Genomic DNA, 8,365 nt, shown 5'->3' on the forward strand with positions numbered 1-8,365 from the left:
ACACACACACACACACACACACACATTGCACTGTTAATAAATATAAAATGTTATTTGTTTTATTGAATTGTTATTTTATTTAAATGCAAATACCTGACCTTCTTTATTAGATTGAATTGTTTTTATACCATATTATTTTATATTACCTAATTACTAGAAGGTAACTTTAAAAGGTATAAAAGCCCAATTTTGTCAAATTAGAAACAAAGGATCCCACTGTAGCTTCCTCCTAACTTGCATTGAATACGTTGCATTCAATTTTTCGTTATACTTACTTTTTGTATTTATCTATTTATTCCTTTATACATTTTTTTTTACTTATTTGGGAAGTGTTTTGAACATGCTTATACGTGGAAAAAAATCTTCCTTTGATCTATCGACTGGAGTAGATCTTATTTTATCGAAGTGTGGATAACACTGACATCTTGTGGACAATAAGTAGAAATACCAATCACGTGCATACTGATTTTCCACAGCACAAATGTTTTCTGATTTAACCTCAATATGAAAAAAAATATTCCTCTAGAAAAGCTTAAAACGTCTTTAAAAACGGTAATATTGATTTTAAAATGTATGAATACATTTAAAGTATCAGCTGAATAAGCCTAAGAAGTAAATCAAACTAAAATTAATTAATTTATTATCAATTCATGTTTCAATTTATATTTCAAAAGGGGGTGAACGTCGAGAACAAAGAATACAACAACAGACATCGAGGACTGAATAAGATTTCAGTCTAGCCCAGTAAAACTTATAGTGACGGGCAGAGGAGGGTGTTGGTAATAAATTGACAAAATCCCAACAGACATGTGGAGGAAGTCTGGCTCTCCCATGATCTCTCCAGTGTGGCAAATCAAAAGCAAATTTCCTCCTGGGCAGCAGCAGACACGGACGAGCAGATACCTGCGGCCACCTGGGCCTCACTCCAAAGACTCGGCCAAGACAATTTCCCTCAAATCACCTCTCTATCTTAATCTGACAGCCCTCCTCGATTAGGAGGTGTGAAAATTACTTCTCTACCCACCAGCTGTCGTTCTGAAATTATCTTAATTGTACCATGATTATGCCTCTAAGCTCCTATGAGAGCAACCGTTGCATCCGTTAAAAACTACTAGCAAAGATGGGAAGACCTTCAAAGTGTAAGTGAACACCTTAGAAGCGCCACACACACACACACGGGCATCAGGAGCACCGTTTGCACACAAATACACTAGTACACACTGACTGTTTGGCCATATGTATGCTGGAAAAGTATGCGTATTTCTATTATTTTAAAAACATTTCCCCAAATTAGCTCATCAAATCAACAAATACCAAAAGGGAGTCTGGAACATGATTAAACAAATAAACAACAATGAAAACGTTGAAATGTAGGTTATATACTTACAACAAACACCAGCAGAAGTTGTTCGAAGTGTGAAGTTCGGTGTAACGCAACGTTAATTCATTAGGCCTAACGCAACGTTATAACGTTAGGTAAATTAGCTTAGCTAACGTTAGTAGCTCATCCGTTTTTGTTTTTTTTCCAGTTGACTAACAATATGGTTTGAACAAGCTACTTTTTACATTCGTTACTTGATCGTTTAATCGCTTTCAAATACTCGACGTTTATGTCTCAACTGTGGAGAAATTTGCTTGAGATATATCCACTTGCCACCAGGTGGCGCTTTGATGTAGCTTTTGTGTTTAATCAAAACTTTTTTGAACATGCTCGTGCCTCGTGGTACAATTTGCAAAAATTGGACCTGATGTAAAGTCTAGGTAGGATCCAGCTGCGGATATGCTCATCAGTATAGCATAATATTTATGCTTTTATTGAAGGGATAATGACAATTATTTTGGGGTGAATATTTTTTTTTTTATGTTTTTTTTATGTTTTCGGAGTTGTGACTGTTTAGCAGATGAACAGGCTCACCAATTTACAGTGTGATCAGTCAATTTAACAATTGTTATGTAAACAAGTTAGTTATTATGAGTATGGAAAATGTCTTTTCCTGCATGTATTCTGCTTTAGGAGTCAGACTATTGACTGTAAAAAACACAACAAACAATGCAATACATAGTTTTAAAGAAAAATTAGCTTTTTCATTAAACCTGAGAAAAACTTTGAAAATAACCATAATGACGTAGTCTCCATGCTATAATAATAATAATAACAATGATAAAACCATTAGGGACATATGGTTGTCCCCCTGCTTCTGAAGACAATCACCTACTGCACCTTTAAATCAAATTTACGACGCACCATGTCTAATCCTCTTTGCCATTAAAAAGCATGAGGAAACATCTGCTGGTATGTAAGCTAGCCTTTTCAACAGACCGTTTCATTTCCAATGATATATTATGTCACACAAAGTTATCGATTTTTGAATTTCAGGACAACAACAGACTCCTTTGGCCAAAGTGATGATATATATATATATATATATATATATATATATATATATATATATATATATATATACACACACACACACACACACACACACACACTTAAAGTTAGAGTTTTTAGCCCCCCTTTGAATTTTTAAGTGTTTCACAAATTATGTTTAACAGAGCAAGCAAATTTTCACTGTATGTTTGATAATATTTTTTTTCTTCTAGATAAAGTCTAAATTAGCTTTTTCGGCTAGAATAAAAGCAGTTTTTAATTTTTAAAAAGGTCAAAATTATTAGCCCTTTTAAGCTATTTTGTTTTCGATAGTCTAGAGAACAAACCATCATTATACAACAACTTGCCTAATTACCCTAAACTGCATAGTTAACCTAATTAACCTAGTTAAGTCTTTAAATGTCACTTTAAGCTGTATAGAAGTGTCTTGAAAAATATCTAGTCAAATATTATTTACTGTCATCATGGCAAAGATAAAATAAATCATCAGTTATCATAAATTAGTTATTAAAACCATTATGTTTAGAAATGTGTCTTTTTTCCGTTAATTAGTAATTGAGGAAAAAATAAACAGCGGGCTGCATGTTATAGGAAAAAAATGTTTTTGACCTTGCATATATATCAGCTTTTTAAGGACTGCCAAACTAAAATATAAACCTTTTATAATTCATAATAGTGGCAGTTTAAAATAACTTTCCCAACCTGTGACATTTACACTCTTCGAAATAACCTAACTGTGTTATAATAGCACCCCCCTTACAAAACTGCTTACAAAGATTCTGACTCTGCAGTTGACTGAAATAAAGCTGGTCATCTTTAGTCATTTATTGACTCTCTTTTTTTTATACCTGCATACTGCAGAGTCTTTAGTTTGAAGTTATGGAGGCAAGTTGTTAAATTTTCTGCACACAAACATCAACATATTAAAAAGCATTAAACAATAATCAAACATAAATGTTACAAACAATTCACATAACAACTTTACAGACGCTACACCATAAACGTGATAAGCTAACAGAACTCAAATGCAACTCGCTGCCTTAATAGTTTACTTATAATTAATACTTAAAAGTATTCAAACTTATCTTTATCTGGATTTTTTGTCAATTTTTACTTTCTAACCTGGTTTGTGGCTGGAAGGGCATCCGCTGTGTAAAACTTGTACTGGATAAGTTGGCGGTTCATTCAGCTGTGGTGAACTTTGATTATATAGAGACTAAGCTGAAAAGAAAATGAATGAAGAACTTTTTATTTTTTTACTAAAGTTCTCATGTAACATTACCATGACATTGATTTTTACACTGCAATAGCACAGCAAACAACGTTTATTTTCTTGTTTTTAATCACACATGAAAATAATACAACTTAATATCATGTTGCTCTAAACATATAGGTATAGTTCACCAAAAATCTACATTTGCGCACTAATTACTCTTTCTCGGGTGTTTCTACACCTTTAGGTTTGTTTCTTCTGTTGAGCACAAAAAGATATTTTGAAGAAGAAAAACAAATAATAATAAGTCAATAGAGACAGGTTCCAAGCTTTTTTATCTATCTTATTTTGTGTTCAACAGGAGAAAGACATAAATAAAGGTTTGAAACAAGTTAAGGGTGAGTTAATGATTACAGAATTAACATTTTTGCATGAACTACACCTTTAGATAGCAACTATTACCTCAAATACAGTGAGTTACATGAGCGACAGTCAGTTATTCTAAGAGACTCGTTGTAGATTATAAAAAAAATAGACTTGTGGAAATACTGTCTGAATAACTAATAGCAAAAACAAAAATAAATGGTGGTTTTACAATAAATATACAACCAAAAACAAACCAACAATAAGATAAGTGCTTCTGGAATTGGTGAGAGTTCTCTGTTTCGCCTTTTATCATGTTTTTGTTAAAAATATATATTTCTTTTAAAACACAAATGTTGCTTACTGCTATAATGAAAAAATAAATAAATGGAAAAGTGTCTGCTGCGTTGGCCGGGAATCGAACCCGGGTCAACTGCTTGGAAGGCAGCTATGCTAACCACTATACCACCAACGCATGTGTGGTGGGGAAGGGCATTGCATGTTAAAACTCCTTCTCCTCCCCCTTCTGCAGAATTAGCTTAGCAAAGCCTACAGCAACAAAGGTTGAGTGACTACTGTTTATTAACGTACATAAACCATCAGGCACTAATATACAACAAAATATAAAAGATGAAACATAAAAAGACTAATATAACAATGGTAAAAAAATAAGCTAATATAAATAAAAATCTAAATAATTAAAAAAAAGTTATACACAGCATAGTGTACAACATTTCTACACCCAATGACTTCAAGAATTAACTGGGGAATTAAAAAAAAGTGTTCTAATAGTTGATACATATATAAGCTTAATCTATTTGCAAATGCCAAAGTGATGGCTTATAATCAATTGTTAGAAGTGAGATTGGTCTCTGGTTTTCTTCACTCTGTGAATCTTTGTCTATTAATGTATTCAATATACATGTTATATAGAGGATTTTCAATATGATCCCAAAAATGAGTTGAGAGACTACAAATAAGCACATCCACGTTAATGATGTCATAAACCCTTCGGTTTACACCACAGTAAGTGCGCATCAAAGGGGCGAGGACACAGAGGCGTTGTAACATTAGAAGTAGAGAAAGGTTAAAATGTCACTGCTGTTTTCATAAAGCTTGTCCTGTTTTGTTTTTAGGCTTAGAACCACACCTGAGTAAACTCTGACCACCCCAATATGGTTTTGCTGTTGACATTATTAAATTAAATGTACTAATGTAAATTCCTAATATTTCAATAAATAAATAAATAAAATGCAGCCACTAATGGAGCTGATTCACTGCCTCTCTCCCAGTCGCAGCATGGGCAATATGGCCGATCGCCCAGAGGATCGCGGAGAAGGTGCAAAAAAAAAATATCCCCTAGTAAAAGCATTGGGATACGGTTTACTTTATGCAAGTGTATTAACTTAGAGTGGCAATGCCAGAATAATGACATTGGGGCTGTTTATAGTTGGCATGTTTTGCCCGCATTCTCTATGTGCAACTGAAAAAACGCTGGTGAAAGCAAACTAACGCATGCTGGCAGGAAACCATTCCCGTGCGCCACACGCACTCCTTTGTGAATCCCAGTTGTTTGCATGCACCATGAAACCGAAGTAACAGCCTTTTGTGCAGAGGTTTGGGCCCTCAGCAAGTTCTGCAAGTCAACAAAACTAAAGTTTATTAACTAACTAATGTTCAAGCAAAAGATTTCTTCAGTGATCCTAGCATATCTCTCCAGTTGTTACATTGTTTTTCAGTTACATTTAGAATTGATTTCTGTTATTTATTTAGAATAATAATTGTTTAATAATAATAATAATAATAATAATTGTATTTATTTAGAATAAATATAAAGAAATTGTTATTTATATAAAAAATCTAACAATTTAGAGGGTGGGGGTGTATGGGGTGGTTTGCCCAGGGTGTCATTTAAACTAGAACATGAAAATTGTTTTAAACTACAATAGATTTTTATTTGTATTGCACATGTACTTGTTGAATTGTTTCAAGGAATAAATTGCAATATTTTTAAAAGTAATTAATTAAATGAATCAAAATCATATTATTTCATTTACCAGAAACAACAATGTAACTTTACACTGAATTCAATTTATTTTTTTTAAATAAAAGGCGGGCTCGTCCGGGATTTGAACCCGGGACCTCTCGCACCCAAAGCGAGAATCATACCCCTAGACCAACGAGCCATACTTATGATGTGCATGCACGCCTTTATGACTCTCATATTGAGAAGCATGATTATTGAACAGCAAATAATTTTGATCTGGGTCGCAAAACAAACATACGCTATAGCTGTCGTTTATAGTCTATATATGACAGAAAACAGAATGGACTTTTTAAAGCATCGCCGCGTTCACACCAAACGCAAACCACTGCGTCGCAAGCTCGCTTTTCTGGAATGTTACGTTACGCTCGTGTTGAACATTTTAACACGCGATTGAACAGAATTCTGAAGAGTTACGTTCGAAAACTGCGGCAAACGCGCCGCCCAGTTTGCATTAATTTTTTACTTTGTATGCAAGGTAAAGCTAACTGTTAGCCTTGTAACGTTACAGATGCTTTGAATCCGATTTGGTTTACATCTACGCTCTAGCTGCCCACATTGACGTAGATATGTCATATAGTTGTTAAAATATAAAACCACAATAGTATAAAATTCACCACAATATTGTCAGCTAACAACCGTACAACTATATACTGGGTCTTGATGGCTTATTTTCTTATTCAATATCGAGGCCGGTTAGCTCAGTTGGTTAGAGCGTGGTGCTAATAACGCCAAGGTCGCGGGTTCGATCCCCGTACTGGCCATGAATGTTTTTCATGATGTTTTTCTTACGTGTAGAAAACAAAGCATTTGTAGAACCGAGGTGATTATTCACTGAAGGCAGCAATAGTATAAACCTTTTTTTTTAATGTAACGTTAAATTTTAATTTTAATCTTGTACTGAGACAAATGAAACTTGTTTTGAATCTTACATGTACTAAAGCTGTTGAGCTATAATATTCAATATACATATTATGTTTAATATTCTACAATAATAATAATGGAATATGATGCCACAAGCTTGGCACACCTGTCTTTGGGAATTTTTGCCCATTCCTCTTTGCAGTACCTCTCAAGCTCTGTCAGGTTAAAAGGGAAGTGACGGTTTACAGCCATTTTTAGATCTCTCCTGAGATGTTCAATAGGATTTAGGTCTGGGCTTTGGCTGGGCCACTCAAAAACATTCACCGAGTTGTGATGCCACTCCGTTGATATTTTGGTGGTGTGCTTTGGGTCATTGTCCTTCTGGAAGATGAACCGTCGCCACAGTTTGAGGTCAAGAGCACTCTAAAGCAGGTTTTCATTCAGGATGTCTCTGTACGTTGCTGCATTCATCTTTCCCTCTATCCTGAGTAGTCTTCCAGTTCCTGCTACTGAAAAATATCCCCACAGCATGATGCTGCCACCAACATGTTTCACTGTAGGGATGGTATTAGCCTGGTCATGAGCGGTGCCTGGTTTTCTCCAAATGTAACACCTAGCATTCACTCCAAAGAGTTCAATTTTGCATTTAGTCATTTAGCAGACGCTTTTATCCAAAGCAACTTACAAATGAGGACAAGGAAGCAATTTACACAACTATAAGAGCAACAAATGCTGTAGGCAAGTTTCATTTGTGTAAAGTCTAAGAAGCAAAGCATTAGAGAAGTGTTGTTTTTTTAGTACATTTAGTGGTATAGCCAGAGAGGCAATTGCAGATTAGGAAGGAAAGTGAAGACTAAATAGTTGAGTTTTTAGTCATTTCTTAAAGACAGCAAGTGACTCTGCCGTTCTGATGCAGTTAGGGAGTTCATTCCACCAACTGGGCAGATTGAATGTGAGAGTTCGGGAAAGTGATTTCTCTTAGGGATGGAACCACGAGGCGACGTTCATTCACAGAACGCAAATTTCTGGAGGGCCTATAAATCTGCAGAAGTGAGAGCAGATAAGGAGCAAAGCCAGAGGTCGCTTTGTAAGCAAACATCAGAGCTTTGAATTTGATGCGAGCAGAATTTTAGTCTCATCAGACCAGAGAATTTTGTTTCTTATGGTCTGAGAGTCCTTCAGATGCCTTTTGGCAAATTCCAGGTGGTGAGTGGCTTCCGTCTGGCCCCTCTACCATACAGGCCTGATTGGTGGATTGCTGCACAGATGGTTGTTCTTCTGTAAGGTTCTCCTCTCTCCTCAGAAGAACGCTTATTACGGTTATTGATCATCTCCCTGACTAAGGCCCTTCTCCCTGATCACTCAGCTTAGATGGTCGGCCAGCTCTAGGAAGAGTCCTGGTGGTTCCCAACATGGTTCCACTTATGGATGATGGAGGCCACTGTGCTCACTGGAATTTTTAAGAGCAGCAGAAAGTTTTCTGTAACTT

At 35.4% G+C, this 8,365-nt stretch overlaps 3 non-coding genes across 3 annotated transcripts; 1 reads left to right on the top strand and 2 right to left on the bottom strand.

Annotated features, from left to right (window-relative positions):
* Nucleotides 1-4,371: 4,371 nt before the first annotated feature.
* trnag-ucc (transfer RNA glycine (anticodon UCC)) lies at nt 4,372-4,443 on the bottom strand. Its single transcript has one exon. It is a non-coding gene; the product is annotated as a tRNA-Gly (tRNA).
* Nucleotides 4,444-6,082: 1,639 nt separating this feature from the next.
* Nucleotides 6,083-6,154, bottom strand: trnap-ugg (transfer RNA proline (anticodon UGG)). Its single transcript has one exon. It is a non-coding gene; the product is annotated as a tRNA-Pro (tRNA).
* A 548-nt stretch (nt 6,155-6,702) lies between these two features.
* On the top strand, nt 6,703-6,776 carry trnai-aau (transfer RNA isoleucine (anticodon AAU)). Its single transcript has one exon. It is a non-coding gene; the product is annotated as a tRNA-Ile (tRNA).
* The last annotated feature ends 1,589 nt before the right edge of the window (nt 6,777-8,365 follow it).

Source organism: Danio rerio, chromosome 6 (assembly GCF_049306965.1).
Source record: "Danio rerio strain Tuebingen ecotype United States chromosome 6, GRCz12tu, whole genome shotgun sequence".
In the NCBI taxonomy this organism is placed as follows: Eukaryota; Metazoa; Chordata; class Actinopteri; order Cypriniformes; family Danionidae; genus Danio; species Danio rerio.